This window comes from Panulirus ornatus, chromosome 46 (assembly GCF_036320965.1).
Source record: "Panulirus ornatus isolate Po-2019 chromosome 46, ASM3632096v1, whole genome shotgun sequence".
In the NCBI taxonomy this organism is placed as follows: domain Eukaryota; kingdom Metazoa; phylum Arthropoda; class Malacostraca; order Decapoda; family Palinuridae; genus Panulirus; species Panulirus ornatus.
In genome coordinates this window covers 11614400-11625273 of record NC_092269.1, presented here as the reverse complement: position 1 = coordinate 11625273, position 10874 = coordinate 11614400, and positions in this window count along the sequence as shown.

Here is a 10874-nt window from a genome sequence, read left to right as displayed (position 1 = left end):
GCGAACAACAACTGACTCACTTCCCAAGCTCTCTCATCCCCAACAGACTTCATACTTTCCCCCTCTTTCCAAAACTCTTCCATTCACCTCCCTAACAACCCCATCCATAAACAAATTAAACAACCATGGAGACATCACACACCCCTTCCGCAAACCTACGTTCACTGAGAACCAATCACTTTCCTCTCTTCCTACACGTACACATACCGTACATCCTCGATAAAAACTTTTCACTGCTTCTAACAACTTGCCTCCCACACCATATATTCTTAATACCTTCCACAGAGCATCTCTATCAACTCTATCATATGCCTTCTCCAGATCCATAAATGCTACATACAAATCCATTTGCTTTTCTAAGTATTTCTCACACACATTCTTCAAAGCAAACACCTGATCCACACATCCTCTACCACTTCTGAAACCACACTGCTCTTCCCCAATCTGATGCTCTGTACATGCCTTCACCCTCTCAATCAATACCCTCCCATATAATTTACCAGGAATACTCAACAAACTTATACCTCTGTAATTTGAGCACTCACTCTTATCCCCTTTGCCTTTGTACAATGGCACTATGCATGCATTCCGCCAATCCTCAGGCACCTCACCATGAGTCATACATACATTAAATAACCTTACCAACCAGTCAATAATACAGTCACCCCCTTTTTTAATAAATTCCACTGCAATACCATCCAAACCTGCTGCCTTGCCGGCTTTCATCTTCCGCAAAGCTTTTACTACCTCTTCTCTGTTTACCAAATCATTTTCCCTAACCCTCTCACTTTGCACACCATCTCAACCAAAACACCCTATATCTGCCACTCTATCATCAAACACATTCAACAAACCTTCAAAATACTCACTCCATCTCCTCACATCACCACTACTTGTTATCACCTCCCCATTTGCACCCTTCACTGAAGTTCCCATTTGCTCCCTTGTCTTACACACTTTATTTACCTCCTTCCAGAACATCTTTTTCTTCTCCCTAAAATTTAATGATACTCTCTCACCCCAACTCTCATTTGCCCTCTTTTTCACCTCTTGCACCTTTCTCTTGACCTCCTGTCTCTTTCTTTTATACATCTCCCACTCAATTGCATTTTTTCCCTGCAAAAATCGTCCAAATGCCTCTCTCTTCTCTTTCACTAATAATCTTACTTCTTCATCCCACCACTCACTACCCTTTCTAATCACCCCACCTCCCACTCTTCTCATGCCACAAGCATCTTTTGCGCAATCCATCACTGATTCCCTAAATACATGCCATTCCTCCCCCACTCCCCTTACTTCCATTGTTCTCACCTTTTTCCATTCTGTACTCAGTCTCTCCTGGTACTTCCTCACACAAGTCTCCTTCCCAAGCTCACTTACTCTCACCACCCTCTTCACCCCAACATTCACTCTTCTTTTCTGAAAACCCATACAAATCTTCACCTTAGCCTCCCCAAGATAATGATCAGACATCCCTCCAGTTGCACCTCTCAGCACATTAACATCCAAAAGTCTCTCTTTCGCGCGCCTGTCAATTAACACGTAATCCAATAACGCTCTCTCTCTCTCTCTCTCTCTCTACATATATATATATATATATATATATATATATATATATGGAAAGAGGGGCAAGTATGAAGTCTGTTGGGGATGAGAGAGCTTGGGAAGTGAGTCAGTTGTTGTTCGCTGATGATACAGCGCTGGTGGGTGATTCATGTGAGAAACTGCAGAAGCTGGTGACTGAGTTTGGTAAAGTGTGTGAAAGAAGAAAGTTAAGAGTAAATGTGAATAAGAGCAAGGTTATTAGGTACAGTAGGGTTGAGGGTCAAGTCAATTGGGAGGTGAGTTTGAATGGAGAAAAACTGGAGGAAGTGAAGTGTTTTAGATATCTGGGAGTGGATCTGGCAGCGGATGGAACCATGGAAGCGGAAGTGGATCATAGGGTGGGGGAGGGGGCAAAAATTCTGGGAGCCTTGAAGAATGTGTGGAAGTCGAGAACATTATCTTGGAAAGCAAAAATGGGTATGTTTGAAGGAATAGTGGTTCCAACAATGTTGTATGGTTGCGAGGCGTGGACTATGGATAGAGTTGTGCGCAGGAGGATGGATGTGCTGGAAAGGAGATGTTTGAGGACAATGTGTGGTGTGAGGTGGTTTGATCGAGTAAGTAACGTAAGGGTAAGAGAGATGTGTGGAAATAAAAAGTGCGTGGTTGAGAGAGCAGAAGAGGGTGTTTTGAAATGGTTTGGTCACATGGAGAGAATGAGTGAGGAAAGATTGACCAAGAGGATATATGAGTCGGAGGTGGAGGGAATGAGGAGAAGAGGGAGACCAAATTGGAGGTGGAAAGATGGAGTGAAAGAGATTTTGTGTGATCGGGGCCTGAACATGCAGGAGGGTGAAAGAGGAGGCAAGGAATAGAGTGAATTGGAGCGATGTGGTATACCGGGGTTGACGTGCTGTCAGTGGATTGAATCAAGGCATGTGAAGCGTCTGGGGTAAACCATGGAAAGCTGTGTAGCTATGTATATTTGCGTGTGTGTGGACGTATGTATATACATGTGTATGGGGTGGGTTGGGCCATTTCTTTCGTCTGTTTCCTTGCGCTACCTCGCAAACGCGGGAGACAGCGACAAAGCAAAAAAAAAAAAAAAAAAAAAAAAATATATATATATATATATATATATATATATATATATATATATATATATATATATATATATATATATATATATATATATATATATATATATATATTTAGGGATAAGAGGGCCTGCCAAGTGAGGATGTTACTTGATGATACAGCACTGGTGGCTGATTCAAGTGAGAAACTGCTGAAGTTGGTATCTAAGTTTGGAAGAGTGTGTAAAGTAAAAGCAATGTTAGTAGGTATAGCAGGGTTGAGTAATTTGGATGTGAAACAGAAAAACTGAAGGAAGTGATGTGCTTCAGATATCTGGTAGTGGATATAGCAGCGAATTGAACCATTGAAGCAGAAGTGAGTCATATGGTAGGTGAGGGGAGGGGAAAGGGTTCTAGGAGTGCTGAAGAATGTGAGAATAGTCGTCATTATCTGGGAGGGCAAAAATTGGTATATTTGAAACTACAGTACTCCCATCAACATTGTATGGATGTGTTAGAAGTGAAATGTTTGCAGACAATATGTGGTGTGAAGTGGTTTGATTGATTAAGTAATGAAAGGATAAGAGAGTTGTGAGGTAATAAATCGAGTGGATAGAGGATGCTGAAGCGTGAGGCAAAGACAAACCTGTTAGTTATAGAGTGGTTGGGTTGAAGGGCAGTTGTATAGAATATAGTGCTGAGCATGTTGAGGTGGGAGTGCACTGGAAGGATCAGTCTCATTACGTAGCATTTGAGTGTTTATGTTTGAGAGGCAGCTATTTGTGTGGTTTGTAGTTTTGTTATAATTGTTATACATGGGTGATTTGAATGTGAAAGTGGGTTATGTGGCACTTGAGGATATAACTGGGAGGCATGGGGTATTCAGTAAGGTAAATGGAAATGATGAATATCATAGCATGCGAAATTGTGTGCTGAAAAGGGAATGGTGATTGGAAATACCTGTTTTAAAAGAGGGAGATACGTAATCCATATGGAGTTGGAAAGATGGTATGTGGGGTGCTTAGAGGGGAAGCTGTTTAGATGTCTGATCTTTATCTGGTGGAGTTTAGGGGAAAGATATGTAAAGGCTTTTGAATGAGATGAAAGGGGGTTGTGAAAATAAGTGAGCCTGGAGAAGAGGCTTGTGTGGAGAGATACCAGGAAAGATTGAGTGTAGAATGGCAGAAAGTTAAAGTAAATTAAACCAATGGAGTGCTTGTCATGGGAAGTGTTTAGGGAAGCATCGCCAGCATGTCTGTGATAAGTGTGAGGCATGCAGGAGATTGGAGCTAGGCAGCTGAGAAAAAGTACTAAGTGGTGGGATAGTGAAATTAAGGTGTTAGTGAAAGGGAAAAGAGAGGTGTATGGGTGTTACTTACAGGGAAGGAGTGTAAGTGGGAGATGTACAAGGGAAAAACAGCAAAGGTTAAGAGGCTGAAAAAGAGGGTAAATGAGAGTTGAGGTGTATGACTATCAAGGAACTTCAGGGAGATTAAGAAAATATTTTGGAAGGAGTTGTATGAGAAAAACAAGAAAACAAACAGGAACATTGGTAAAGATGGCAAATTGGGAAGTGGTAACAGGCAGAGATGGAGGTACATGAAGTGAGGGAGTCATGGAAAGTTGTCTTGTGAAGAGAGAGGAGGTGGTGAAAACATTACATGAGATGAAATGTGGTAAGGTGGCTGGAGTGGATAGTTGATGCAGTTGAATTTCTCAGGAAAGGGGTGAATGTGTTGTTGATTGGTTATTTAGGATTTTCAGTGACTGAGGATTGGGAGAATGCATATCTAGTACCATTAGATACAGGGAAAGGGTACAAAGGTGAGTATTGAAGCTACTGAGGCATAGTGTTGTTGAGCAACCTGGTGAATTGCATGAAAGGGTAATGATTGAGAGGGTGAAGGGGTGCACAGAGCATCAGACTAGGTTTTAGGAAATATAGAGGCTGTGTGGATTTGGTCTTTGCTTCAAAAAATGTGTATGAAAAATAATTAGAGAAACAGAAGGATTTATATGTGGCATTAATGGGTCTAGAGACAGGTTGAGACAGATGCTTCTTGGAAAGGTTACAAACATATAGTGTGGGAAGAAGGTCATTAGAAGCAGTGAGGGGATTTTGTCAAGACTAAACATGTGTACAAGCAGGTAATGAGGGTGAGTGGTTCCAGGTGAAGGTGGGTCTGCAGCATGGATATGTAATGTCACTATGACTGTTTAATCTGTTTATGGTTGAGGTGGTCGGGGAGGTATATGCAAGAGTCTTGGAGATAGGGGCAGGTATGCAGTATGTTGGGTTGGAGGGGCCTGAGAGGTGAGTCAGTTGTTTTGTGATGAAAAGGCACTGGTGGCAGATTGAAGTGAGAAAGTGCAGAACTCACTGTCTGATTTGGAAGAGTGTGAGAAAGGAGAAAGTTAAGAATATGAATCAAGAAAGGTTATTACATTTAGTAGTGCAAACAGACGGGTCATTTGGAATGCATCACAGGTTAGGTGGGAGGGGAGAAGTTCCTGGAAGCAGTGTTGAAATATGTGAAAATAGACATCACTATGTAGAAGGAAGATGAGGGTGTTTGTTGGTAATATAGTCCCATTGGTGTTGTGTGGATGTGATGTATATGAGAAAGTACAAAAGAGAATGAATTTGTTGGAAATGGAATGTTTGAGAACAATATATGTGGGGAGAGTTGATTAAGCATGAAACGACTGGATGAAATAATGTGGTAATCAGAAGAATATGGTTAAGAGAACTGAAGAAGGTGCACTGAAATGGTTTGGACACACGGAGAGAATGAGTGAGCTAAGGTTGATGAAGAGGATATACAGTATATTTCAGAAGGGGAAGACTAAATTGCAGTTGTAGGTTTGGAGTTAGTATGGTTTTGATTGCCTGGGACCTGAACATGCAGAAGGATGATGACCATGCTTGGGATAGAATGAACTGGAGTGATGTGGTATACAGGGAGCAACATGCTGTTAGTGGACTGAACCATGGTATATGAAACAGCCATAGGAAACCTTGAAAAGTTCTGTGGGGCCTGGTTGTGGAATGGGGTCTGTGTTTTCATTACATTACACATAAAGTTATAGAATGGATGTGAGGCTGATGAGGCCTTTTTATTATCTACTTGTACTTCCTCACTTATGTAGGAAATGGCAACCTAGTATGAAAAATGAAAAAAATGTGATATTGAAGCATTGGCCAAGTATAGTTTTATCAAAAGCTAACAAGTATATCGATCCTGTACATCCAATAGCTTTTGTATAGCCTACACTTAGCTGGTTAGCAAGGAGGATGACTGGGAGGAGATAGACATAATTCATATGATATTGAACAAAGTTTGATATCATCAAAAGCTAACATAAGTACATCCATCTTTTACATCCAATACACTTATTGGCTGGTTAGCAAGGAGGATGACAGGGAGGTGATAGACATAATATTGGCATTAGGCAAAACAAAGTATGATAATCTTTGCTATTATAAAGACATTCTTTTTTTGTATGTGGGTAATATGTAGAGCTAATTGTCAAAATAGGTGAGTATTATTATGTTGTGTAGGTACTCGTATACAATTACTAATATATTTTTCTGTATTCATATATTTCTGTAATTCCTGAGGTCAGCTGAATTATTTTTCGTGTACCTATATATAGTAAATTATAATATACTGTATTGCCTGAGGCACATTTTCAGGAAACAAGTCATTTGGTGTGTTATATTTAATGTAGCAGAGTGTTCCTTAATCATGAAATTTGCACCTTCCCATTTCCATTTTCCTTCCTTTTATCGATTTTACCTTTTTCCCAGTCCCCCACGCATCTGATTATTTTCCCTTTCTCTTCATGTTGTTGAGTCTTGGTATGAAGGCATTGTGCATACACTTGATCGCCATTTCCCGCATCAGCAAGGTAGCACTAGGAAACAGATGAAGAATGGCCCATCCACTCATGCACACACATATATGTACTTATACACATATACATACTAATACATACACAGACATAGACATATATATACTCATGTACATATTCATACTTGCTTCCCTTCATCCATTCCTGGCTTCACCCCACCCCATAGGAAATAGCATCGCTACCCTCTCCTTCAGCAAGGTAGTGCCAGGAAAACAGACAAAAAAAAAAGGCCATATTCGTTCACACTGTCTCTAGCTGTCATGTGTAATGCACCGGAATCACAGCTCTCTATCCCCATTCACGCCCCACAGACTTTTCACATGCCCTGGTTCAATCCATTAACAGCACTTTGACCCTGGTATACCACATCGTTCCAATTCACTCTATTCCTTGCATGCCTCTCACCCTGACTGCTCAAAATCTTTTTCACTCCATCCAACTCCACTTTGGTCTCCCGCTTCTCCTCGCTTCCTCCATCTCTGACACATATATCCTATTTTTCAACCTTTCCTCACTCATTCTCTCCATATGTCGAAACCATTTTAGCACACCCTTTTCTACTGTCTCAACAACACTCTTTGAATTTCCACTCATTTCTCTTACTCTTTCATTATGTACTCGATCAAACCACCTCACACCACACATTGTCCTCAAACATTTCATTTCCAACACATCCAACCTCCTCTGTACAACCCTATCTATAGCCCATGCCTCGCAACCATATAATATTGTTGGAACTACTGTTCCTTCAAAAATACCTATTTTTGCTCTCTGAGATAATGTTCCCTCTTTCCACACATTCTTCATCTCTCCCAGAACCTTCGACCCTTCCCCCATGCTGTGCCTCACTTCCACTTCCATGATTCCACTCACTGCTAAGTCCACTCCCAGATATCTAAAACACTTCACTTCCTCCAATTTTTTCCATTCAAACGTACATCCCAATTAACTTGTCCTTCAACCCTACTGAACCTAATAACCTTGCTCTTATTCACATTCACTCTCAACTTTCTCCTTTCACACACTTTTCCAAACTCAGTCACCAACTTCTGCAGTTTCTCACTCAAATCAGCACTCAGTGCTGTATCATTGGCGAACAATAACTAACTCATTTCCCAGTCCCTTTCATCCCCAACATACTGCATACTCACCCCTCTTTCCAAAACTCTTGCATTTTTCTCCCTAACCCCCATCCATAAACATATTAACCATAGAGACATCACACAGCCCTGCCAATCAATAGCCTTTCTTCCCACTCATACTTGTGCCTTACATCCTTTTTAAAAACTTTTCACTGCATCTAGCAGCTTACCTCCTACACCAATGTACTCCTGTGACCTCTACAAAGCATCTCTATCAACCCTATCATATGCCTTCTCCAGATCCAAATCCATTTATTTTTCTAAGTATTTCTCACACACATTCTTTAAAGCAAAACCTGACCTGCACATCCTTTACCACTTCTGAAACCACACTGCTCTACCTGAATCTGATGCTCTGTCCATGCCTTCACCCTCTCACTCAGTACCCTCCCATACAATTTTCCAGGAATACTCAACACACTTATGCCTCTGAAGTTTGAACACTCACCTTTATCCCTTATACATGCATTCTGCCAATCCTCAGGCACCTCACCATGATCTACACATATATTGAATATCCTTACCAACCATTTGACAACACAGTAACCCCCTTTCTTAATAAATTCACCAGCAATACCATCCAGACCTGCTGCCATGCTAGATTTCCTCTTCTGCAAAGCTTTCACTATCTCTTCTCTCTACCAAAACATTCTCCCTGACCCCTCTCACTTTGCACACCACCCTGACCTAAATACCATACATCTGCCACTCTTATCAAACACATTCAACAACCCTTCAAAATACTCATTCCATCTCCTCACTTTATCACTACCTGATATCACATCCCCCATTCCCCCTTCACCGACGTTCGCATTGGTTCTCTTGTCTCTTACACGTTCCAAAACATCTTTTTATTCTCGGTAAAGTTTAATGATACTCTCACCCCCAACTCTCATTTGCCCTCTTTTTCAGCCTTTGTACTTTCCTCCTACCACTTTCTTTCATACATCTCCCAGTCACTGGCAATCCTTTCTTGTATCGTCCAAATGCCTCTCTTTTCTCTTACACTAACAACTTTATTTCTTCATCCCACCGCACACTACCCTTTCGAATCTGCCCACCTCCTACCTTTCTCATGCTACATGCATCTTTTGCACATGCCATCACTGCTTCCCTAAATACATCCCATTCCTCACCCACTCCTCTCACGTCACTTGCTCTCACCTTTTGCCATTCTACACTCGATCTCTCCTGGTACTTCCTCGCACAAGTCGCCTTTCGAGGCTCACATACTCTCACCACTCCCTTTTCCCCATTTTCTCTTCTTTTTTGAAAACCTCTACATATCTTCACCTCCACAGCACATTTACATCCAAAAGGCTCTCTTTTACATGCCTATCAGTTAACACGTAATCTAATAATGCCTTTTGACCATCTCTTCTACTCACATGTGCATACTTATCATCTCTATTTGTAAACCAGGTATTCCCAATCATTAGTCTTTTTTTCAGAACACAAATCCACAAGCTCTTCACCTTTTCAGTTCACAACACAGAATACCACATGTACACCAATTATACCCTCAACTGCCACATTACTCACATTCGTATCTAAATCACCCTTCACTAAAACCCGGTCTTGTGCACTAAAGCTACTGACACACTCACTCATCTGCTCCCAAAACACTTGCCTCTCATGATTTTTCATCTCATGATCAAGTGCATAAGCACCAATAATCACCCATCTCTCACATCTGCTTCAGGAGTGGTGCTACTCCTTCCTAAGCTCTTGTTCTCTCACCAACACCTGACTTAGGTTATTTTGTGTACCGAATAAAAATTATTGAGGATTATTTTATTTAGTTTACATTTGCTCAGTTTTGTTTTTGTGTTGAGATCATAAAGACTACTGCTCAATAGTTTGCAGAGGGCAAAATTGTAATAAAATTAATTATTTTCCCTTCCAATTTACCCCAGTGTATCTTATTACTATTTTTTTTTCTTTTTTTTTTCAGGAGTGGTGCTACTCCTTCCTAAGCTCTTGTTCTCTCACCAACACCTGACTTTACTCCCATTTCCAAAACCATTCTTCGCCTTTACTCTAAAGTTTCATTTCATTCAGAGCCAAAACATCCAGGTTTCTTTCCTCAAACATAATACCGGTCTCATTTCTTTTCATCTTGGTTACATCTACACACATTCAGACACCCCAATCTGAGCCTTCAAGGAGGATGAGCACTCCCCACTTGACTTTTTTGTTTCCTCTGTTAGAAATTGAAAATACAAGAATGGGAGGGTTTCCAGCCCCTGCACTGATATATTTTATTGTATGAAACCCAGTTTTTCGCTTAGGTTATTTTGTGTACCGAATAAAAATTATTGAGGATTATTTTATTTAGTTTACATTTGCTCAGTTTTGTTTTTGTGTTGAGATCATAAAGACTACTGCTCAATAATTTGCAGAGGGCAAAATTGTAATAAAATTAATTATTTTCCCTTCCAATTTACCCCAGTGTATCTTATTACTATTTTTTTTTTTTTTTTTTTTTGCCGCTGTCTCCCGCGTTTGCAAGGTAGCGCAAGGAAACAGACAAAAGAAATGGCCCAACCCACCCCCATACACATGTATATACATACATCCACACACGCAAATATACATACCTACACAGCTTTCCATGGTTTACCCCAGACGCTTCACATGCCCTGATTCAATCCACTGACAGCACATCAACCCAGGTATACCACATCGATCCAATTCACTCTATTCCTTGCCCTCCTTTCACCCTCCTGCATGTTCAGGCCCCGATCACACAAAATCTTTTTCACTCCATCTTTCCACCTCCAATTTGGTCTCCCTCTTCTCCTCGTTCCCTCCACCTCCGACACATATATCCTCTTGGTCAATCTTTCCTCACTCATTCTCTCCATGTGCCCAAACCATTTCAAAACACCCTCTTCTGCTCTCTCAACCACGCTCTTTTTATTTCCACACATCTCTCTTACCCTTACGTTACTTACTCGATCAAACCACCTCACACCACACATTGTCCTCAAACATCTCATTTCCAGCACATCCATCCTCCTGCGCACAACTCTATCCATAGCCCACACCTCGCAACCATACAACATTGTTGGAACCACTGTTCCTTCAAACATACCCATTTTTGCTTTCCGAGATAATGTTCTCGACTTCCACACATTCTTCAAGGCTCCCAGAATTTTTGCCCCCCTCCCCCACCCTATGATCCACTTCCGCT